This window comes from Narcine bancroftii, chromosome 8 (genome assembly GCF_036971445.1).
Source record: "Narcine bancroftii isolate sNarBan1 chromosome 8, sNarBan1.hap1, whole genome shotgun sequence".
NCBI classification, from domain to species: domain Eukaryota; kingdom Metazoa; phylum Chordata; class Chondrichthyes; order Torpediniformes; family Narcinidae; genus Narcine; species Narcine bancroftii.
The window spans coordinates 12,617,106-12,641,420 of record NC_091476.1 but is presented as its reverse complement, the minus strand read 5'-3'; the positions used below and the strand labels follow the sequence as shown (position 1 = coordinate 12,641,420).

The following is a 24,315-nucleotide window of genomic DNA, read 5'->3' as shown; positions in this document are numbered from 1 at the left end:
CTGTTGGTATTTGGAGGCGAGAAAATCCTGGACCCAATGGGGTGTTGAGGGCCAGTCCTGGAGCTTGCTGATCAGTTTTGAGGGAATGATGGTGCTAATGCCATCAATAGGCTTGATCATGTAAATTTTCAAAACAGATAAAGCCATCGACTACAGCATTCACAAAACGACACCACAGCATAATTCGGATCCAGTCATATGAATGGGCAAGGATGTATCAGAAAAATAACACCAATTAGCTGCAGCACCTCAATATGTCAAGTGAGTGATGACGCTGCTTTTACTGAGTTATGAAGTCACAAATGTTGGTCTGTACTCAGCCAATTTTATTTTACAAAACAAAGTTAAAAATAGTCTCAGAGTGATCAAACTATTTGTTTAAAAACAAAGGGCACTTGGCTGTGATAGTGTTACTGTTCAAAAAACAGTTTGTACATGAAGGTAAAAGCAAGGTGTTGATAAAGCTTGAAGTATCACTTATTTAACTCTCCCATAAAACAAAATTTCTCAAACAGGAATTTGATGACTGGAATTATCCTTGTAAGCATAGGTTAGTATTATGAGAATGAGAGAAATTGCAGAATTTCAATGCAGTATCAAAGAAGCTTAGAAGAAATATTCTAAATATAGCATTAACAAGTCCACAGAACTATATTACGTTTTAATGTTATCAAAGGGCAAGTTTTGTTCTTCAGTAAAACCCCTGGTATCTAGAATTCAACCGGCAAAAAAGGAAAATAACGTACAAAATATGCAAGATTAAAATTGGCGTGCCAATCCACACAAACATGCCAGAAAATACATTTATCAGGCATCTATCAATCTCCACAAGTGCCAGATACCAGGGCTTGACTGTAAATTTCAACTGCCTAGATAGATTTTTCACTGTATATGACATCTTTCTCAAACAAACTATACAACTCCAAATATGTTACACATTCTGTTTGGCATTAACACCACCATGATACCACCACTAATAAACATTAAATAAATATCAAATATTGCTTTTATACAGTATTTGTGCAACTTGGATCATGACCTTTGACCAAAGATGACTGAAGTTGAAAAATGCAGTGAAAAGAAGCTTTGAATAACTGTTGGAATTCTTGTGTTCCAAGTTGAATGTTCTCAACCCATTTATGCAATTAAATTCAAAACTTCAACAGCCAAGAGATGAGGGCAAGACCAACAATGTCTCCGCACTTACAGTTAGCACAACCCTATTACAGCGCCAGTGACACAGGTTCAATTCAGCCACCAGCTGCAAGGAGCATGTAAGTTCTCCCCTTATCTGTGTGGGTTTTCCCCTGGGTGCTTGTTTCCTACCAGGTTTCAAAGACGTACAATGTTGGTAGACTAAATGGGTGTATTTGGGTGTCGTGGGCTCATGGGCCCAAAGTGCCTGTTACCATCCTGAATCTCAAGATTAAATTCAATCTTGTTTAACCAGAGCTAGTAACATCATTTAGAGATTTCTTCACAATGATCAGTTTATCACTTGTTGGCTCAGATAATATTTAATGAATGCTAATGGATTCAGATCATGATCACTGTCAATTTTTAGGATAGCCTCATCCTGTTGATCATTTAAAATCACACCAACTCTCTTCCCCATCTTTCCTGTTCAGCTCCCTACTTAAAACCTGTTAAATTCATATTTTAGCTTTGATGGAAGGCTACAGACCTGAAATTTCTATATTTCCTGCCAATGCTGCCTGTTTTGACGACAAGTTCTAATTTCACATTTCAACCATCAGCTCATAAATAAGCTGATTGTGAGTTTTGTTAAAAAGCGCTTCATGCAACAAGGACTGGCAATATGGAATCGCCACCCTCGGGCTCGGAGCACGCCAACTGAAATGTTTCATTAACTATTTTGATGGATGAGCACATTTGGGGGAAAAGGGGTCAAAGCACATTCAGAGTGAATGGTCAACTCCCAATCCATTGCCCCTACAGATGTAAGGGATGGGACAAAACTACAATAAATTACAGTACAACTCCGATATTCAAAAATTGGATTCTCCAAAATCCTCATTTATCTGATTTTTAAAAAAATTTCATATAAACAAGGTTGTCAGAAATAAATCAGAAATCCTCATTTATCCAAAATTTTTCAGAGCCGAAATGACCTCACAGGTTGAAAGAAATTCACCAGACATGAAATTAGAACGACGTTAGCCCTCGTTTAAGGGAACTCACTCTCCCATCCTTTCCATTTCTTCTTAACCTTCCCCCATTGACTTCTCTCCAATTCTCCCTCTCAAACTGCATGCTATTATCTCCCAGCCACAAGCGGTCGGAAGAATCCATTGTCCTGCGTCATCAAAAAGAGCAGACTCCCAGGCAGGAGCATGGACCTTGGGCCCACTGGTGCTCCCTTCCCTATCCTCTTCCGTCCCTTCTTGGCACACCAGATACTGACGCCAACATCAAATTCTCCCCTTGTCCTACTTTCCTGGCGTGCACATGCAGTCAGCCTAGGGGAGGATTCGGGGTCGGGACTCCATGATCAGGAAGCAGAAGCCCGCCAACTTGCCAGTGAGTGTTCCACCGACCCAGGAAGCCTCCCTGGTGATCAGCGGCAGGTTCGTTGGGGAAAATCGGCACTATTGATTGGGTGCTCTGTGATCAGCGGTCGCAATGGGTTCGTTTCGGTGATCGGCAGTGGCCAGCATTCCAGAATACTTAGTCCAAAATTTGTTTTTGAGGGTTAACATTTTAGCTTCCACCGTAATCTAATTTCCAGTTTTAATCTTTATTTTGATGAATCCAGAATGCACATTCCTAGGTTGCATTTCTACTTCAAAATGTGAAGGGAGCAGAAGGCACCAAAACAAAGTCAATGAAAACAAATTTTTACAGAATGAACAATTGAACATGGCTTTTGCTTGGGAGTTGTACATTGTTTCATTATGGCTTAAACAATTTTACTTAAATATTTGTAGTTTGTTAATTTGTCCGATGAGGTTCAAAACTACAAAAACCAGGACTATTTTCTTTAGAGAAAGTAAAGGGAATATTTGATAAACATGTAGAAATTGATGAGAATTCTGGTCAGACTGAATAATGAGAAACTATTTTCTTTTGCTGAGGGTCATGGAAGAATATCGCAAGACTTTTCCTCAAAGCAGTGCATGCTGTAATTTGGAATGAAGTGCAATGAAGCACCTGCAGATGCAGTGGAGGGACAGTGCAGTGAAGCCTTCAAGACGGAATTAGATAAACAAATGAAGAAAAATTTTAAAAACCTTGGAGAAAAGACCAGGATGTGGAACTCGTGATAGAAGCCAACATGGACACAAGGTGACAAATTATCTTCCTGTACTGTAACTCTCTTATATATTTTGAATCTATAATTTCCAACATGTATAGAAACAGAATAGGTGCAGGAGTAGGCCATTTGGCCCTTCAAGCCTACACCACCATTCAATATGATCATGGCTGATCCATAGCCAGTTCCTGCCTTCTCCCCATAACCCTTGATCCCCTTAGCCACAAGGACCAAATCTAACCTACTCTTAAATACTGACAAGGAACCAACCTCAACTACTTCCTGTGGCAAAGAATTCCATAGATCCACCACTCTGAGAAATTTTTCCTCATTTCAATCCTAAATAAACTTCCCCCTTATCCTTAAACTGTGACCCGCCTGGTTCTAGTTTTTCCCAGCATTGAAAACAACCTTCCTGCATCTAGTCTGTCTAAACCCTTAAGAATTTTATGTTTCTATAAGATCCCCCCCTCAATCTTCTAAATTCCAGAGAATACAAGCCTAGTCTATTTAACCTTTTTTCATATGCAAGTCCTTTCATCCCTGGTATCAGTCTAGTGAACCTTCTCTGCACCACCTCCATGGCAAGGATATCCTTCCTCAGATAAGGAGGCCAAAACTGCAAGCAGTACTCCAGGTGTGGTCTCACCAAGGTCCTGTACAGCTGTAGCAGGATCTCCCTACTCCTGTACTCAAAAACTTTTGCTACGAATGCCAACGTACCATTCGCCTTCCTCACCGCCTGCTGCACCTGTTTGTATAGATGAAATACTTGCCCTGCATATGTATTGTCTGTGTGTGAGTTATGTGTGGTTGTATATCTACGTGTCTTGCACCAAGAACCAGAGAACATTGTTTTGTGAGGTTGTACTTGAACAAATAGATTTCAATAAACTGGACATGATTTGACAAAAAATTGTACCAGAAGCATGGATAGCTATTGGGTAGTATGCTGACAAATAACAAAACACAACAGTACTTGGAAACAGTTAAGAAATATCCAACAAGTTTGTAGCACTGGTGGGAATAGAACAAAAGGGTTGGGATTGCTTATATCTTTGAACAATTAGGTCAACATCTTCTTGCATCAGTGATCCTAGTGAAGGGCATATCATATTCGGACCGCATCTACGTTAAATTTCAAAGTGATTTTTTGAGAATTGATTCACATTCATTGTTGAAACAGGTTGATATAAAACATGCTAAAATGGCTTTTCAATTTGTGCATGAATAATTCCAACTAATGATAAACAAAGAGCAACTTCCAGACGAGGAGCAGCTGACCAGATACATTTCAAATCATTTAGCAGCCTGGCAAAGAGCAAAGAAAACAATCGTTCAAATGAAGGTAAATGAATGATATTCGGATTTTCATTGCAGGAGGATGCTGGAAAAGTTAACAGAAGAAACTTAACTGGACTATTTTAAATTGAATGTGCTACAGTGGAACCAACAGACCTCCTATCAGAATCCACAACTAGCTACATTTCATTCAATGTTGCTATCACAAGTATGGGACGTGTGTGTTCTTCAAAACATCAGTTGCCAATTTAGAATGCTTTTTTAATCAATCCCCACTTGTCCTTGCAGCAACACCCTGAACTCCCATCTTGTTCCCTCAGGTACAGTTTTGAATCTTCACCAACATGTGTAAAAAAAATCATGCCCATTTCTTCCTCTTTGACTAAATACCAGGGTTTTCCCCCATGTTTCATTCCAGCTGGCAAACCCACTTTATGGATTGCAGTTTCAGAGTTCCAAGACATGCAGAAAATCAATGGTTTTATTTAATGGGTTAAAACTCATTTCATCACATTGCTCTAAAGGGCAAATATGGAATTTTTATACTGACTTTTAAAATGTCTTTACCAAAGAAACTTCTACCCTGATCTGACCATTTCATTAATCAGTGCAAGTTAAACTTTAAAGCAGTATTTAAACATTTATAACCTGCACCACAGACGTTAGAGTTACAAGACAGACACTGGAATTGCCAGCTGATTAACTTTTATTGGCTGACAAATTTAACTCGTTATTTCTACCACTTCCTGTTCAGCTTGGAGTAAGATGGTGACGTAATTTTAAAGGAGTGCTGCCCGAGAACATTCTGGTCATAATACTCAAATTACAAAATATTTATAAAATAGAATCCTAAAACTCAACAGATTCACGTAATCTGCTAATAGTTCTCTCTATACATTGGAAATTTATATCCACATTGAATTTTAAAATTGTGATTTTTTTTTTAAACAAAATTAAAAACACTAATGTAGGTCCATCTTGATATATTGTATATTATTGTTCTCTATTATATTGGTTGATTATACTTTCTTGCTAACGAGGGACTTCTAATTTCACTCATCTCTAAATGAACCACTATAGAAATATTCAGTGCAAGAGACACTGATCTTTATCAATGACGAACACATCATGAACAAACTTGGAAGCAATATCATCAGTTCATCCGCACCCACACAACATTCAAAAAGTTCTCAAAGATAATGTACTAAAATATTTACCCCAACGGATCGTGGTTTGGGACTGAGCGAATATTACAGATACTTTGCCAACAGCTTTTACAACAAAGTTTCAAACCCTGGAGACCTTCCAACCATCATGTCCAACTCGGAACATGATCAAGTCCAACTAAATAGAAGAAACCACGTTTTTTTTAAAAAAAATAGTGACCTGCCGCATGAACAGAGAATTTGAAAATGTACATCCAATCAGATCTTTTCCTCGAAATGTCTCAATTTTAAAATAAACTGAAGCTTAACGTTCGAAGCCAAATCATTTCCGAACATCAGTTTATGCAAAATCGTTGCAAAACAGCCAAGGGAAAGTGCGACATACCTTTCAACATATTTGGCAAAATAAGAACCAAATGGCAAGTTAACGAGAAGCGGCGTGACGGGTAAATACTTCCCATGAAAGGAGCAGATGAGATACAAACAGGGTGTGGCTTAGAAATTACAGGGTGATTTGTGGGAATCTGTTGACAGTAAGTTGGGGGTTTTTTCTCCCCTCCCTCCTTCTTCGGAGAAAAAAAACCCCTCCATAAACGGCCAAGTTTCCAGCAATAGCAGGTCAATAGGAGGGCCCCGAAACGACCAAGAGGGGAGAAAAGCCCCAACTCTCGAGGATTAATAATGTCTCCCCTCCCTGCCTCTCCCTCTCTCGCCAAGTGTTTACAACAGTGTCACATGGCACCGGACCCGAGCAGAGCCGCTCCCCCCCCCCCCCCCCCCCCCCCCCCCCCACAAGGGAGTCTCTTCATGCAGTTTAAAGCGCTGCAAAGAGCTCGCCAAAATAAACACGAAACGCGCTGCTTCTACCCCCCCCCCCAAAAAAAAACCCAAGTTCGGATTATTGAATCGCCTCCATCCTGGACTAAAAGCGATTCGCCTCATTTCCGACAAGGAAGTGGCTCTACGAAATAAACGCTCGGTGCCCCCCCCCAAAAATAATCAATTTTCCTCGGCACCATAAAATAAAAAGCGCCGTTATCCTCTTCAACCCCCCCCCCAAAAAAAAAACACACATCAACAACAAGCGGAGCCGAAATGTTGGCGAGAGGGGGATTTCGAGAAATCAAAGTGGCGCCAAAAAGTCTCTGCGGTGCCGCCGCCGCCAAAGGTCGGTTCCCCCCCCCTATAAAAAACGGGGGGGGGGGGGGAGGAGGGGGAGCAAGGTCTTGTTTATTGCTTCCTGAGAAAGGCCGGGCGCGGATGGGGCCGGGCAGCCCCGCTGGCTTGGCGACGGGAGGCCGAGGGCTCCACCCTCCATCTTCCCAGCTAGGCCCGTTTGGTAAACACCCCCCCCCCCCCAAAAACCTACCCCCCGGCCCCCGGCGTGGTGGGGGGGGGGGGGGGGGGAGCGGGCTGCGCGGCCCTGTCCGCCTCGGCCTCCATCTTGGGAAGCTCTGGCCTCCCCAACACAGGCCCCAAATAACAACGCAGCGCACTCCGGGAACCTCACCCCCCCCCCCCCCATCCACGCCCCCCCCCCCCCGCGCCGTAACTTTTTCCAGAACCTTCTTCCCCATTTTCCGCCCGGAACCAAATCGCTTCCTTACCTTCCCTTAAAAAAATAAAATCTCTCTCTCTATTTCCGCAACTGTTAACTCCGTTCTTTTCCTCCTCTCGGGACGTCCGTTGCTCGGCCCGCTGTAGCCGGGCCCCCCCACCCCCGCCCCCCCCACTCCGGCCGCCTGTCACTGGCCCGGCCAAAAGTGCTTGTTGTTGTTTTTTTGGACGGGTTTTTTAATTGCGGGGGGGGGAAGCGGCCGTTGATGTCGCTGCGCTCACTCCGACTGAAGGTGAAGCTGCCATCTGGCGGACAAAGAGCGGCCGGGGCGAGCCGCCGCGCCCCCTCGCGGTCGGGCGGAGGAAAACGGCTCCGGCCGCCGGCCGGCAAGCCCCGCCCCCTCCCGCCGTGCGCGCTCCCGCGCCAGGAGGCCGTCGGCAGCTGCAGTTAAAAGTCCAGCCCGCCCTCCCCCTCTCCCCAGTGACACGAGGCTCAACCTGCTTCAGCTGGAAATGTCAAGCAAAGGTGACAAGACCCCAAAATGGATGTCAAACGGTGTTGGTTGGTGGCCTGCTGACTTTAAACACAAGGAGAACAACCAGCAAGTGCACAATTAAACCATTTGATCAAAATGCTTTGCCATCTGTGGGGATTTAATGAGCGGACTATTTAAAAATTGCCCAGAGGCATCTTCAGTTGTGATTGAGGGAAAAACAGATGGTGTCTCAAAAACAAAAACAAGAACCCAGTTCTTTCTTTCGTGCCAGCTGAGAACACGAGCAGAATTCGGCGGTTCGGCCCGTCGAGCCTCTCCTGCCTGTTTTGGATCCTCCTTCTCCTGCCTTCGACACGCCGACTATTCAAGAAGTTAACAGCCTCCGCCCTCAACCTCCCCATGGACCCGTCCATCCACAGAACTGCGCGGATTCGCCCCTGAAGGGATTTCGTTCGCCTTTCACTCTGACTCTTCCATGGCTGAAAACGCCTCCACGTCCACTAAACTCAGGCTATTCCAACACCGGAGAGCTTTCGGTGAGATTTGCCGTCAACCCATCTGAACTCCAGTGAGTCCAGGCCCAGAGCCATCCATCCCTACCCCTACATTATAACCCTCTAATCCCTGGGATCGTTCTTTGTTCACCGCATCTGGACTTTCTCTGATGTAGCCAACCTTCCTTAACTGCTCACTCTATCCAAATATGGTCAGACGCAGCTTTTATATTTTTGTCCTCTCAAAATGAATGCATGTGGCTCTTGCTGACTCAACTTGTAGTTTATCCTTCAGGGAATTCTGCAGGAAGACTCCTTGTCCCTTTTGACCTCTGCTTTCTGGATTCTCTCCCTATTGAGAAAATAACCTTTATTCCTTCTCCCAATGTTGGACCATGCACTGTATTCCATCCACCCCTCTGGAACACAACAAGTCACCAGCAGTAAAAGCACCCCTTTATTTTCACTCTCTGTCTTCTGCCAGTCAGCCAATCTTCGACCCATGCTGGTACCTTACCCGTCATACAATAAGCTCCTGTTTTGTTTTGCAGCCTTATGTGCAGGTCCTTGAAAATACAAGAAAACCACATCCGCCAGCTCTGCTTCGTCCTGCTCATTCCATCCTGTAAGAAGTCCAAACTCTCCCATGAAAGCAGTGGTTTTCAACCCTTTCCTTTCCAGTCACATATCACCTTGTTATCCCTTACTATTCTGTGCAATAGATGCTCTGTAAGGGGATACTTAAGGTTGTATGCGAATGAGGAAAGAAAAGGTCGAGAACCGCTGTCCGAAGGAAACCGTGCTGACCTCACCCTATTTTATTCTGTGCTTTCAAGTATCCCAAAACCTCATTTTTAACAATGGACTCCAGAATCTTACGAACCACTGAAGTTAGGCAAACCAGCCAATCAATTCCTGCTGTTTGCCCCTCTCGCTTCTTCAAGAGTGGAGTGGCATTTGCTAATTTCCAGACTTCTTGAACCATTCTTGAAAAACCACCCTTCTCTTTCCACATGCTGCCTGATCAGATGGTCTTTAACATTCTGTTTTTATCATTGATGATGATGAGCTTCTTCCTTCAACTTCCAAACTGATCAATACAAATTCATTAAATAATTCAGTGTGGCCATATTGTTAGTTTTCCTTCAAATTGCAAGTTTAAAAGGATTAAACAATGGAAATAAACTTGCTGGGAACATCTTAAATGAAGGCGGTGAAACTCAGTTTGTTCAATCAATCCTAAACATTTAGAGAGGGGGGTGGGGAGACCAAATGGAAGAAAATAAGAAATAGGAGGAGCGAAAATGTCCCTCAAGATTGCTGTCAGTCATGATCATGGCTGATATTCAGCCATATACTTTATTTTTCTGTCTATACCTATACCCCTTCATTCATTTAAAACAGAAATCTATCACTATGATTGAGTCATGATCATCCATGTCTGAGCCCCCATCATCCTCCAGAGCCGAGGATTCCAAAGAGTATCCTCACTTCGGTCCTAAATTGCCTACCCCTTATTTTGAGAATGTGGATGGCCTACTGTTTGCTTGAGACCATGAAATATCAACTGGCTCAGTCCTCAAGCATCATCCTCAACTCTGACTGCTTTCCTTATAATTCACGGCTTCCAACACTGAACAGAACCTCGAGGAGCATTTCAGGGTCATCCAACGAAAGTGTACAGTGACCTTCAGGATCAAGTCGTGTTCATGGTGTCATCGTGAGCTGATCTGCTGTCTACCTCCAGCATTTTCGGTTTATTTTTCAGACTCGCAGCATTTCCTTTTTTTTTCTTTTAGGACAACAACCTTCTGTTTTGGACTTTACAACCATTAGACTCAGCAATTTTAGATACTATCTAATCCTTCCATTTTTTCCTGGAAGTGCTTACTGGTAATGATTCCACTTTTCTGATTTGGATGATATTCACAAGCTCAGTTTTAAAATTTCTAATGTCGTTCTTTTACCCACATATAGATTTTAAAATGGAAACATTACCTCCAGTGCTTGCTGAGGATTCCCAGCATTTAATATCTACTTCAAGTTTTTGAATTATGAAATTGTTTATTGCAATGATTTACTTGCAATAATTAACATTGGCAATGAGATACTTCCTTTCCCTCAGGTTACACCAAAGCATTTGGAAGTGTAGTCACAGTTATAATTAATGGAAAATATTACGAGCTTATGAGAACAGCAGCAGCAGGAGAATCTGTTCCTGTGAGCTTTATTAAATATTACTGTATTTGACAGCATATTGAACCATCTTTCCCCCCCCCCCAAAAAAAATTGCCTCAAAAACCACCCAGGTCCGATATGTGAAGGTGACATTTTGGTGCCATCATTTGGGGCAATATGGTGAAATAAGGAAAGCACTCAAACAACTCACCCAGCTTCAAGAAACCCACGGAGGTGCTGCGGCTGCCCAGGAAGCGGGCCCGCAGCTTCGTGGACCCCCTTCCCTTGGGTGACCCATGTTTTCTGGAGCCGCCGCCCCTCACTTCCTCCAGTGAAAAGGCCTGCTTCCTCAATCCCACTCGCTCTCTCCCACAGTGCCCCCCCCCCCCCCGAGCAAATTGAACGAGGCACGGGGACAGGTGGCAATAAGTCACGCACAGCTCAACAGGCCGTTCGCTCACTGCCACTCACGCCCACGGCTCATTCAATCTGTTCAGAGACCATTGCTCGTCGAACAAAGGCTCAGCATAGAGCCTGATCACTGAGGCCTAGCGCTCCCCTAAAACCAAGCAATCCATTGTCTGCTCCCCTTGACGGTGGGCCTGGACCCTGCCCACTGCCCTGGCTTCTCTCCTTCCCGCCCTCGTGCATCCGCGGGTTATGGCGCACCTGTCAATCAATTGCATTTGTATGGTGGGGGGAAAGCAGCCTGAGCCTCAGTGTGTGGCAGGCAGGAGGATGTGTTGCTCTTGTGTGAGAAGGCTTCAGTATCTCAACCATGCAAGGCTGGAGGGTTTCCTTTGAGGTGAGTGAAGGTAAATACACTAAAACAAATTTTTCCTGAAATCTTATGCTAAAAATGGGGAGGGGGGAGGGTCCTATATGCCGTCAAATGCAGTAGGTTGATACCTTGTACTTTAAAATAGTGTTAGAACATTTTATTTTTTTGGTCAAGAAGGCACTCAGAGACCTATTTAAACATCTCACCTCAAATAAAAGTGCAACATTCCCTCTATTGATGCACAGCAGCGTCACCCTGAGTTTTGGCCTCTTGACTGAGGTTGAACTTCAACCTTTTGAATAAGAGATAAGAATATCACAAACGAAGTCAGGCCACATCTGGGTGCACAACAGCATTGTTGTTGATTTTCTGCTGTTGTTGCATGAAATTCTATCCCCATTTTAAATTTGCTCAGTTAAACCTGTGAGACAATGCATCATGTTTTTTGTAGGATCCCAAGATATTTTCTTCAGAATTACCTGAACAACTGGAAAATACTGAAACTTACAAGAGACTGCCAATATATTTTCCTGTTAAATTAACCCATCTGTGAACAGATGAGAAATCTACAATTGACATCATTGAGAATATTTTTGTTGTGTCCAAAATCAAATGGCTTGCATGTCATAACATTGCAGTAATCTCTTGTTATATTCTAAATTATATTTTATTTCTCCTGTGTATTTACAAGGAACCAAAGCATAAAATACGAGCAATAAAATTTTACAACAATGTCTTCCACACTCTGTGGACTGTATATTCATAGCACAGCAATTTTATATGTTGCCCAGCTGATAAGGTAGACAATATTTTAAGTTGAATTTTCATTTTCAGTTCACTTACTGTTTTTACTGTTCAGCAGCAGGAATGTAAGAACTGGTCTCTTTTTCCCCATATAAGAGAGAAGAATAAATCCACAAATGAATGAAGCCATCAGAGAGCCGTCAGAAGGCCGCGAGGACCTTCAGAGACATGTTCCAGAAGTGCTGACCTTGAAAGATGAGGGGTAAAAGGTTAGAAGATTTTCACAACTCCAAATCCTACACCAAGCATCCATAAAATCAACTTTGCCATTCACCAAACAATTTCCTTTATGCACAAGGTTTGCACATTTCAAATTATGAGAGGTTTAACTCATTGAAATTACTTTGAGACTGTGAGCTCACGTGGAGTGTTTGGAGAATTCCGAATTGTAACAAAGAGGGAATGCTGACATTACCACTTCACTGGGGATAGGCTGGTCACAGTGGAGCAGCACATATCGCCCTGTACCACGAGATCCCATTCCCCAGGTACAATAGATCATTGCACATTCATCTGGCTGGAAAAGCTACCTGAGAAAAGGCTTCATCCAACTCACTTTGCTTACTCCTGATGTAAATAATAACTTTCAATATTGCCCCAAATACATTTTCACAAGGTTACAGTTTTTTTTAAACCAGCTACAAACAAAATGATTGTATTTCTCTTGCCTCAATTACTTGCCTCAATTACTTTCCAAAAGTAAAAACAAAATGAATCAACTACTGTATAAATAAAATAATAATGATGTTTTTAAACTTCATGAGCACTTTTGATAGTCATTAATATGACACCGAACATATTGGATAAGGGCATCTGTAAGAGGGAGAGATGCAGGAGAGGAAATTCATCACCATAAATTGCTGTAAAACACAGGAATCAAAAATGCTTCAATATTCATCTGAAATGTTTTGACATCACTGAATTACATAAAGTATCCAAGAATGATTTTCCATAGATGTTTCATGACATCTGGGGTGAAAACAACCAAAAATCTCTGCAGAGCAACACAATAGTTGCATCATTTTCAGAGAGCTTCTTTTGTTTTTCTGTCTAAGTTATTGTAGTTAATTAGGAGACATTCCACATTTGTTAGATCACTGTTCTCATGTTCACTGTTCAAAATTACAAAGAATGGTATCTGACAACATGAGATCAAGGAGGAGCTTCTTTGATTGTTGCAGGGTGCTTCTGCCAAACAATTGTGAATAAAATCATATTCAGAAATATTCAGTCGAAACTTTCTGATTCATCCAATACCCCAAAGGATCGGTTATTTTGAAAGGGGAATGAGGTGACTTGTTGGGCTCTGTTGTCCCTCATATTAATATTTAACACAATTTTCCATTGAAAACTGACAGTTAATAAATCTACTCTTTGCTATCAATGACTGTTCAAAATACAATTAGAAAATTAATTACAACTAAATAAATAATGTATTCAAGGATATCATTATCTCACTCCAGCAGGGCATGGTACCCACCTGTTTCAAACAGGTGTCAATTGTACTGGTGCCCAAGAAGAGTGTAGTAACCTGCCTTAATGACTATCGACCAGTGGCACTCACACAAATAGTGATCAAGTCTTTTGAAAGGCTGATGTTGAAGCACTTTTGCTCTTGTCTGAATAGCGACATAGATCAGTTCCATTTGCCTACTGTAGCAGCAGGGTCTATGGCAGATGCCATCTCACTGGCTTCATACAAAGACCTGGAACACCTGGACAGCAAAGATGCATACATCAGGATGATCTCTATTGACTACAGTTCGGCATTCACACCATCATCCCCACAACTCCAAGACCTGGTACTCAACACTCAACTGTGAAATTGGATGCAGGATTTCCTCACCTCTAGACCACAATCAGTGAGAATTGTTCAGAATATCTTCTCCACAATCTCCATCAGTACCAAAGCACTGCAGAGCTGAGTTCTAAGGCACCTGCTCAACTCGGTATACACCTATGACTGTGTGACACAGTACAACAACACTATCTACAAATTAATTGATGATACCATGGTAGTGGGTTGAAAAAAAGGGGCAATGAGTTAGCATACAGGAGATAATTTGTAAACTATGCTGAATGGTCTACCAACAATAACCTCGCATTCAATGCCACCAAAACCAAGGAACTGATTTTTGACATCAGGAAGGGAAAACCAGAGGTGTACGATCCAGTGATCATTGGGGGGATCAAAGGTGGAGAGGGTGAGCAAAATTATGTCCTTGGGAGTCACTATTTTGAGGATCTTTCCTGGACCCAGTACACTCATGGCATCGTGAAGAAAGCACATCAGTGCCTCTACCTCCTTCGGAGTTTTCAGTTTGGTATGACATCAGAAACCCTAGCAAATTTCGACACGTGTGGTTGAAAATGTGCCGACCAGCTGCTTCATAGTCTGGTATAGGGATACCAATACCATTGAGCATCAAGCCCTGTAAAAGGTAGTGGACATAGCCCAGGACCTCACAAGCAAACCCTCCCCACCAAGGAATGTGGCTGTCAGAGAAGTAACAATCATCAAGAATCCACATCGCCTAGGACACACTCTGTTCTCTCTGCTGCCATCAGGTAAGAGGTGTAGGTGCCACAGGACTCACCCCACCTGGTTTAGGAGCAGTGGCTACCCCTCCGCCATCAGACTCCTCACCGACAAACTCAGTCATTGATTTTCAATCTTTGATTTTATTTTCTCTCTCTGTATTGCATGGTCAGTTTTTTTTATTTGTTTACATGTGTAGGTTTAGTCCAGATTTTTTTACACGACCAGTAAGTAATAATTCTGCATTGCTTGCAGGAAAAAGAATCTCAGGTTTGTATGTGATGTCGTGAATGTACCTGACATAAATCTAAAATCTAATTTTTCACAGTAAAATCATAAAGACAGAGAGGCTTATTTTTTTTCTTAGTCTAAGAACATGAATATTCAACTATTATGACTGGTTGCCTGCATGATGTCCAATAAAGCAGAAAGAAGTATTGACCAAATTATCAAAAATATTGACGACAAAAGCATATAAAGGCCAGCAAAACCATAAAGCCAGTCTTATCTCTTAGTTAAGACTACAGCACCACATCATGCATAATAGTTGGTTTGAATTTGCTTCAAGAAAACACAATGAAAATTTGTGCCAGGTGGAAACTGCTTCATTAGTTCTATTGAGGCAAAGATGATGCTGGTGGAGTTTGCTTCAGTGATTTAACATTGTGTGAAAGGAACTCTCGGGTAAATACATGTTTACCTCAAGTGCTTCAAGTCCCAAATGGAATTTTAACATGTTTTGACATGTTGTCAGATGATGCACACTCTCTGATTGTCAAAATCTCATTACCTCTCACAGGAAACTACAGAGGCAAGAACAATATTCTCAATTCACTGTCATATCTATCAAAACAGTGTAATGCCTCAAGAAGACTGATCAAGTTCAAGATTTTGCCAGAATGTTTGTTTTGGTGTACTACTCCATGCATTTGTGAATTTTCTCTTGGTAGACGCACTTCTGTTGGAACTTCCTGTTTACTGAACCACTGCAATTCACACATTTGTCAGTTTGATGTCACCTGCTATCCTGCGTGACTCTCTGTATTCGTAGTTTGTTCCATTTTCTCGCTTCCTTTCCCACTTGCTCAATTCAGAACTCAATGCGTCGATACTTGATTGGTTGGTTGCTCCATATAAAAGACAGGAATGATTAAATGTCAATACACTTTCAATGGAATGGGGACATGGTCACATCTATCCATCCTCTGTTCAATTGAGTTGGCTCCATTTCTCCTGAAGTTTGCAAATCTTCCAACAGATGTTTATGTCTACACAAATCAAAATTGATTACATGCCCCCTGCTCGAAGGTTGTGATTGCATGCATTGTTTTTTGAAAAATGAAGTAGTTGTATCACAATGTAATTTGAGATTTAACAGCCCACAGTCTTGAGTCCTCCCATTACCGGGTACTGAAGGGCTGAGACTGAGGGAAACCACACAGCCAATGGGGATGGGGAGAGGGGAGGGAAGAAATGACAAGGTGCCACAGGGGTGGTAATAGGGTAATGTGGGAGTAAATGTAACAGTACACATTAATGAGAATGTATAGATATGTCTGACACTATGAATGCAAGTCTTGAACGGTTTTCTTGTTTGTAAATAATTTATTGTGAATAAAATATATTTTTAGAAAATAAAATTGAGACAAGAAGCAATCTGACTGTTCTGAGTCAAAGCTATCTTTAAAAACTATCTGCTGTTAGTTTTGGGTAAGGTATAATAAGTAGCTGTTCCACCAACTGTGATAAGCAGAAACAAAATAAGTAGTTTCCTTTAATGTCCTTGTCAATAACAATGGTCAACGCAACCAGTAGCAAAATAATCATCCGGTCCTTTCTGTGGGATGGACAAGAAGATTGCAACATAAATAATAACAAACATCATCCTGAGAAGCTGACAAGTGTAGCAGGTATTTGATGGTGCCTCAAAGCTTCAGTGAGCTGGATTCAATCCTGATCTTCTGTACCGTCTTTGCAGACTTTGAAAGCTCTGTGACTGCATGACACTTACTCCTTGGTGATCTGGTTTCCTCCCATATCCCATGCATATGGGATATGTTTTATAGGTGGTCAATGAACCATAAAATAGACAAGTGAACATTTGGAAAATGGGATAGATTTAGACCCACTTTAAACTCAGTGGGTGACATGGCATCTTTCTGTGTCATAATAAAAAACATCTGAATCAGATGAGGATTTTCCAACTTACCTGGAGCAACTCACTTCAATGGTTCGCTTCTCAACATGTGGTTCAGCTGGGTGCAGGAATCAGGAATTCCAATATTGTTCACAATTTAAACCAGTGCTGATGCCGACTGGATTAGCAACACAAGTTGACTCAACTTGACAGGGCCTTTAGCAACAGAAAGAGCTCGCCAGGTTAAGCTGACCACCACTTTCCAATGCAAATAAATAGTTTGAGTGGTTGAAATTAGTTGCCGCCCAATAACTTGGACAAATTCATTTCAAGTCCCTGTGAGATGCATCAAGCTGTGCTAGAAAACACAAATTTAGACTGCAGTACATTGATTCCCCCCTTTTAAATTGGGATAAGGCTAAATTATCCCAGCAAGGCCAGAAGGTGTGATAATAGAAATAGGACTTGGTGTGGACAACGCACCTGCCCTTTTCAGGTTCTTAGTTCCTTTTTCTTTGGAGTTTCTTTTCTTTTTAGTGTTTTCTTTGAATGGTGTTCCTTTTGCGATTTCTTTTCAATACAGGTCTTGTTAAAGATCGTGTACCCCATAATGAGTGGGATCGAAATAAGTTTTTGGAATGTATTCGCTGTGTCAGGCAAGGCGGGGAGGAGTGGTTGGAACAAATACAGACTTTGTGAATGCATTTGTACATGAATGGCTTTGTTTATTGGATTTTGTAATTCTGTAAAAACTGAAAGTAAAATAAAACAAATTTATACATACAGCATGGTAACAGCCCCTTTTGGCCCATGAGCCCGTGTGGCCCAATTACACCCAATTGACCTCCAATACCAGTACGTTTTGAACAGGAGGAGGAAACCAGCGACTCCTGGGAAAACCCACGCAGACACAGAGAGAACATTCAAACTCCTTACAGACAGCTCAAGATTCAAAGCCTGATCCAGATTGTTGGCACAGTAATCACATCGTGCTCACTGCTACTTTAACCATGCCGCACTTGAGTGTGAGCTTGGATTATCTCGCATTGACATGATTGAATTTCAGATAAATCCCCAACCCAGTCGAGCAAAAAAAGTTACAGATGTTTCAGCAATGGGAAGCAAAGACTACCAAATGGCTTTGTACGTCGTATGTCATGTTTAATGAATCTTAGAGGGTTTTTTTTTTAGGAGGTTACCAAGAAACTAGATGAAGAAAAGGCTGTAGATGTTATCTACGTGGACTTTAGTTAGGCCTTTGACAAGGTCCCACATGGGAGAGTTACTTCAAAAGGTTCAGACACTAGGTATCCATGGAGAGGTTGTAAAGTTGATTTGGAAATGGCTGAATGGGAGAAGACAGAGAGGTAGCAATGATTGCTTCTCACTTGGAGGCTTGTGATTTGTGGTGTGCCTCATGGATCGGTGCCAGGACCATTGTTGTTTGTTATCATCCAGATCACTGATTATAGATAATGTTGAAAATTGGATCAGCAAGTTTGCTGATGACACTAAGATTGGAGGCATTGTGGACAGCAAGGAAAACTTTCAAAGCTTGCAGAGGGATGCAAAGCTTGCAACTGGAAAAATGAGACAGAAAATGGCAGATGGAATTTAATGCAGACAGTGTGAGGTGCTTAATTTTGGAAGGACAAACCAAGGTAGGACATACAGAGTAAATGGTAGGGCACTTAGGAGTGCGGAGGATCAAAGGGATCTGGGAATACAGATACATAATTCCCTGAAAGTGGTGTCACAAGGCGACAGGACTGTAAAGAAAGCTTTTGGCATCTTGGCCTTCATAAATTAAAGTATTGAGTTGGGTTGTAATGGTGAGGTTGTACAAGACATTGGTGAGGCCAAATTTGGAGTATTGTGTGCAGTTCTGGTCACCAAATTACAGGAAGGATATCAGTAAGATAGAAAGAGTGCAGAAATGAATTACTGGGATGTTGATGGGTCTTCAGGAGTTGAATTACAGGGAAAGGTTAAACACATTGGGACTTTATTCCTTTGAGCGTAGAAGAATAGGGAGAGATTGATAAAGTTTACAAAATTATGAGAGGAACAGACAGAGTAAATGTGAGAAGGCTCTTTTTACTTAGATTGGGAGAGATAAATATGAGAGGACCTGGCTTTGAGGTGCCAGATTTAGGGGGAACAGTAGAGGAAACTTCTTCAGAGTGGTGGGAGTTTGAAACGAGCTGCCATCTGATGTGGTAAATGTGGGCTCACTCTTAATTTTTAAGAATTGGATAGCTACATGGATGGGAGTGGTCTGGAGGGTTATGGAATGGGTGCAGGTCAGTGGGACTAGAGGAATGATGTTTCAGCACAGACTAGAAGGGCCAAATGACCTGTTTTCTGTTGCTGTAGTTTTCTATGGTTTTATGGTTCCTGAGCTATGAATATGCAACTCACATAATATTAAATTCTGAAGTTGGAGGTTCTCCAGGCATTTTTCCTATGAATGTCAGAACTAGTTTCCAGTCTCTCTTGACTTTTAGCAATTGTCCTTTCTTATTAATTATGTGCTTCTAATACTATTCCTAATAAAAGTCTGAAAGTGGGGTTACCATATTGAGTGATTTTTGTGTATTTTCCAACATTATTAAAAAAATCTCGAATGTCTGTAAAAATGTGATTACTGTTTGTTATTTATGGATGGCTTCACAATAAATTTTGGTCATCCTTCTCCTCTGACAACAAATTGAGCACCAGCACATTTACAAATCTTGTGAAACAAATGACAGGGGCAATCAGAAAAGCATCAACTAATAAAAATGGACTGGTCAAGATATTAAAAATCCGATCGACATCTGTACTGCAGGAGCAAGAATAAACCTCCAAATTACATGGCCAGAAATGTGATTGTGTCGGCATGAAGTAGTTCAACAAAACATAAAACTCAAAACAATGAAGACCTTGACCAACAAAATTTTAATAAAGTAAAAAGGTGTTGAAGTATTTTTCTGCAATTTGTTGGAACCTGCACAACTTGACTCAAAAGCCACTTTCCATAGGGCAATAAGAACAAAATTCAATGTTTTTGTTGATCTTGAAACCATCAAATAATTGGGATAAAGTCAACATTCAACGCACTAAGAATGCTGGGATCAACGTGCAGGAAGACTTGACAGAATTTGCACCTTGGGTTTTTATTCAGCTTATGAAAGAAATAATTTTCAAAACAAAGACTCTGCCTTTCAAAACCACAGATGAGCTCTCCAAGATGTTGCTCTAATTGCTTTAAGAGGGACACAAAGATCTGTAATCAAAGGTGAATCCATTATGGTTTCATTTGCCCACAGGAAGAATCCATTCCATTTGCATTGGTTGGCTAAAACTACGTTTGATATTGATGCACTGAGGGTAGAAAATCTGTAGAGCCAAAGAATTACAGTTGCAGAGGATTTGCAATGATTCAATTATGTAGGTCATTGTAAATAACCATGCAAATCAAGGCATATTGATGGGCTCAGCGCATTCACAGCTGGTTTATTATTGTGGTTTTTTTTTTCTGAAATACTTCAAGAAACACAGAAGGCTGGACTTCCTGCCCACTGAAAGCATTAATCGGAGGTGCTGATTCTAAAAGGATCCCCATCACTCTGGTCACAACAGGCCATTTCAGATAGGCCAAAAGTCTGGATGTAAAGGTGGAGAAACTCCGCCAAAACGCATAATCACCTACCTTTTTGAACGTACAGAGGCGGTTTCCGAGCTGCATATTCCAACCCCTCTCCGAGAGGGATAATCTCTGCAGTGCAGCTCTCCGCCAATCGATTTGAATGGGCAGCTGCGCTAAGTGGCTGTTTGGGGCAGTGACGTCCTCAGCCTGAGACGCAGTGACGTCCTCAGCCTGAGACGCAGTGACGTCCTCAGCCTGAGACGCAGTGACGTCCTCAGCCTGAGACGCAGTGACGTCCTCAGCCTGAGACGCAGTGACGTCCTCAGCCTGAGACGCAGTGACGTCCTCAGCCTGAGACGCAGTGACGTCCTCAGCCTGAGACGCAGTGACGTCCTCAGCCTGAGACGCAGGAGTGCAAATTTTAAAATCCCGATGGCAGGGAGGCATTCCAGGTGTATTCAGATATAGGAAGAGCATTCAGGGATAATGGCAGATGGAGAAATCAGACTGCTTCTTGATCTCTTGTTTGAGGAAGAACAGGAAAAGGAGCTCACAGGTTCAGTGAGGGATGGTCCTATCTTTCAACAAATGGCCAATGCACTTTCAGTATGTGGTCACAGCCATGGTCAAGGCCAGGTAGTCACAAAGCTTGAAAGCCTGAGGAAGACATTCCACTCTGTGCTAGGTCATAACAGGAGGGCCAGTGGACATATGGACTGGCTGTATTTTGAGCAATGGAGGACAAGCAGCTCAGCAACACCACTGAATGTGGTTAGTGCATTAGAGAGTCCTGATTTCACCAGTGCTCACCCAAGTCATCTCATATGTCAACCAGCAGCACTGATGGTAGAGATCCAGTGGGTGAGGAGGGGCTGGTCACTTCTGACGTATCAATGGCACTGGAAGGGCTGAGGCAAGAAGGACACCCGATAAGACAGGTATAGTATCATCAATGTTTCATGTGTGAAAAAGCAGATAATTTCACTATTGATCTCCTTTTCCTGATATGATCCACAGTACTCTGTCCGAGACGCGAGCGTCAGAGGTTGACAAAGACCCAAATTCTCGCAAAGGAGTTGGAGGCCATGATGACGTCACTGGACAAGGAGGACAGGGAGGGTGATCACCTGCGTACTGAGAGAGAACTATGCTTGCCAATCTTAGGGAGGAGGACACAGCACGCTGGGCTGACGTTGACAGGCAGGAGCAGGCAGTGTATGCCTTGTCATCTGCTCTGTGGGAACTCAGCGCTGAAATGGACAGGCAGTCCTCCATGTTCCACAACATGGTCACTCAATTTGAGAATGGCTTCTCTCCGCAGCAGCTGTTCCTGCAGCTGTACAGTCCCCTGCATGCTATATACCAACCCTCTGCCATCAACCTCCTGTTTCATTCCACACCGCCACATTTTGGTCACGGCCACATGGAGACAAGTGAGGTGGCTGGGTCGTTTGCAGAGTCTCTCCCCACCCCCCCCCCCCACCCCTTCCACCTTCCTCCCCATGCTGGATTGATGTGTCATTCTGAAATGACTACGGAAGGGCATTGTTTATACTGCTCAGGCATTTAACGTGCATAACTTAATGAACTAAACACTGATGTGAGCAATGTGCGTGCACTTTTCAATGAAATAACACTCAAGTGCAATAACATGGCGGTGGGTCGCGATGATAGCTTTTTGTACTATATATATTTTAGTCACTTTGATGGTTTTAAGCTATGACCTTGTCATTTGTTACGATACACGTGAAATGCACAGGTGATTGAAGCCCTTTAGCATACTTATGTAACTTGAATATTTAAAACTCTATACATGTGCAATGGAAAACAATTTTTATTAAACTTCCAAAAGGAGGACCGACCTGAAATGGCCTAACCTCTTCTCAGTGCTCCCTTCAGTTGGAAGGTACACAAGCATGAAGGCAAGTACCTCTCCAGATTAAAGAAAAGTTTCTTTCTCTCATACATTAGACTCTTGAACTTCCTGTTGTGACACTGAATCATGAACTGATCCAACACCACAAAAAGGATGTTCTGCACTACTGTAAAGAAATATCTTTCTATAATAATGGAGAACACAAAATTAAATTGAAATAAATACAAAAAGAATGTATTAGGTGACATTGATCCCAACCTCGGCCAAGGCCTGTATCACTGCAGCAAGTAAACATTTCTGTGCAAATGAACATTGAACAATGTACATGACAAATTTATGATCAAAACATCGAACCAACCATAATCGGAAGTAAGAGATAAGCAACATCTTGATGAAATTTACAATAATCAGATGCAATTTTATTCTGACTGAAGAAGAGCCAGAAGGTCCATGTGAACATATTTCTTCCTCATAATTGAGTGAATGAAAGTTTCATGTATCCAGCTGTCAAAGCACATTGAAATATATGATCCATGCAAACATAAAACTTTACCAGATTCAAGCAATTTTCACTTTATCAAGAGTATGAAAACAGGGGAATATTCTCATGCTGAACAAACTATGCTTAAGTCTTGACCCAAATGCCAACAGTTAAAGAGAAGAGCTCAGAGCCATGGCTGGGAAAAAAAGTAGGCAGATTGGAACAATTTCTGTGACTTCACACCATTTATCATGACCCAGTATTTCAAGGAGACAACAGAATTAATTCACTTGACACAGGTATTGGACACAATTACAATGATTACTGAAGACAAACTTGAACTGAACAAGAAGCAATTTTGTTTTACTCAGGTTTGCACTTGATCTGTGGGGGAAGTTCAAGTATTGCAGGCTATTCAAAGACAGTAAAGACCATCTCTCTTTGGACTGCAGTTTATTTCTGTGTTGACATTTGTGGATTTTGAGATTAGTCACAGATCTGACAGTGCATAACTGATAAATAAAACCTTTATAGAATCAGGAGATCATAGGAGTTGAACTCAAGAATCTTGCTGATCATAAAATATGCATACTATTTACAAAATGAATCTCAGATTACTCATACCAGAAGAATTGAAGGCTGGGTATTTCACTTTTCAAAGCAAGTCTCTAAGCCTTTGCACATCACCGTCGGCAATTTAATCTGTTACCTACCCAGGAATCGCGTGGTGTGAAGAGGTCAGACTGGGCACGGCCAGTCTAAATCAACTGGGCTCTTAGACCTAGGTCGAGGGTAGTCTCAGAGCCTGGCAGAGCTCACCCGCCAATCTCCTGGTGGTGTGAATCAACAAATGGTTTACTGCGAAGGCTTCGTGATCTCAGCACCTGCGTGTGGGCTTCACATGGGTGATCCGCTCACTTTCAGCAAGCAGTCCATGTCCAATGCTTAGCAATTTTGACAAGTTGTCCAATGCGTTAACTTGCCAAATTCTTCGTAACTCCATTGTCATCCCTCCCCTTCCCATCACCCTACTCTATTCACTGCTCCCCCAGATTAATGCTAAAAACGAAACCTCAAAAAATCTCTTTTCAAATTCACACAATTTGGAAACCGCAAATTTGTACAGTATCTCATGATCAGAGAACAGATGAAAGCCAATAGTAAGCCTTACAAATTCAAATAATATTAGGCATCCCATGAGAATATCATATCCAAAACAAGTTAAAAAAAAGTCCCATCCTGTATTCCAAAATCATACCGAAAAGGAGGCAGCAGGAGATTCCTGGTGGTCACGTCTGATCGAGTGCATTCAATGCAAGGTTCCTCCATTCGCTGCTCCCACACTTTAGCTCACGCGCAAGCCACATTTTGGGGTTAAAACTCTTGTGTCTGGAATGAGCGGAGCCTTCCTGGAGCAGCGCAGAAATCTCAACATGATCTTCGCGTCTCACAAACTTACTCCGATAAAGCAGAGGAGGAGAGTCAACTCTGCAAGGGATTATGGGAGCTGAACATTCAGACAGAAAGTATCTTGCTCAAAACCAATCCAAACAGCAGCATGAAATGAACAGTGGACACACAGATAGGTGGGGAGGGGG

At 42.1% G+C, this 24,315-nt stretch overlaps 1 protein-coding gene and 2 long non-coding RNA genes across 9 annotated transcripts in view; 2 read left to right on the top strand and 1 right to left on the bottom strand.

Annotated features, from left to right (window-relative positions):
- stag2b (STAG2 cohesin complex component b) overlaps positions 1-7,615 on the bottom strand; it is a 133,326-nt gene extending 125,711 nt beyond the window's left edge. The window contains exon 1 of one of the 5 annotated variants that reach the window (XM_069892924.1): positions 7,350-7,615. The gene's annotated coding sequence lies outside the window, so the exon portion shown is untranslated. Of the gene's footprint in view, positions 1-5,793; positions 5,900-6,127; positions 6,434-7,349 lie in introns of those variants that run through there. The other 4 variants (XM_069892925.1, XM_069892921.1, XM_069892922.1 and 1 more) reach the window with 4 other exon arrangements.
- On the top strand, positions 1,038-5,469 carry LOC138740374 (uncharacterized). The gene is made up of 3 exons (XR_011342872.1): positions 1,038-1,274; positions 3,096-3,306; positions 4,655-5,469. It is a non-coding gene; the product is annotated as an uncharacterized lncRNA (long non-coding RNA).
- Positions 6,944-17,445, top strand: LOC138740372 (uncharacterized). Of its 3 annotated transcripts, XR_011342869.1 has the most exons (4): positions 6,944-7,081; positions 8,068-11,283; positions 12,150-12,262; positions 15,392-17,445. It is a non-coding gene; the product is annotated as an uncharacterized lncRNA (long non-coding RNA). The 3 variants fall into 3 exon arrangements; XR_011342868.1 differs by lacking the exon at positions 6,944-7,081 and having other exon boundaries at positions 7,124-11,273; XR_011342867.1 differs by lacking the exon at positions 6,944-7,081 and having other exon boundaries at positions 7,124-11,283.
- The last annotated feature ends 6,870 nt before the right edge of the window (positions 17,446-24,315 follow it).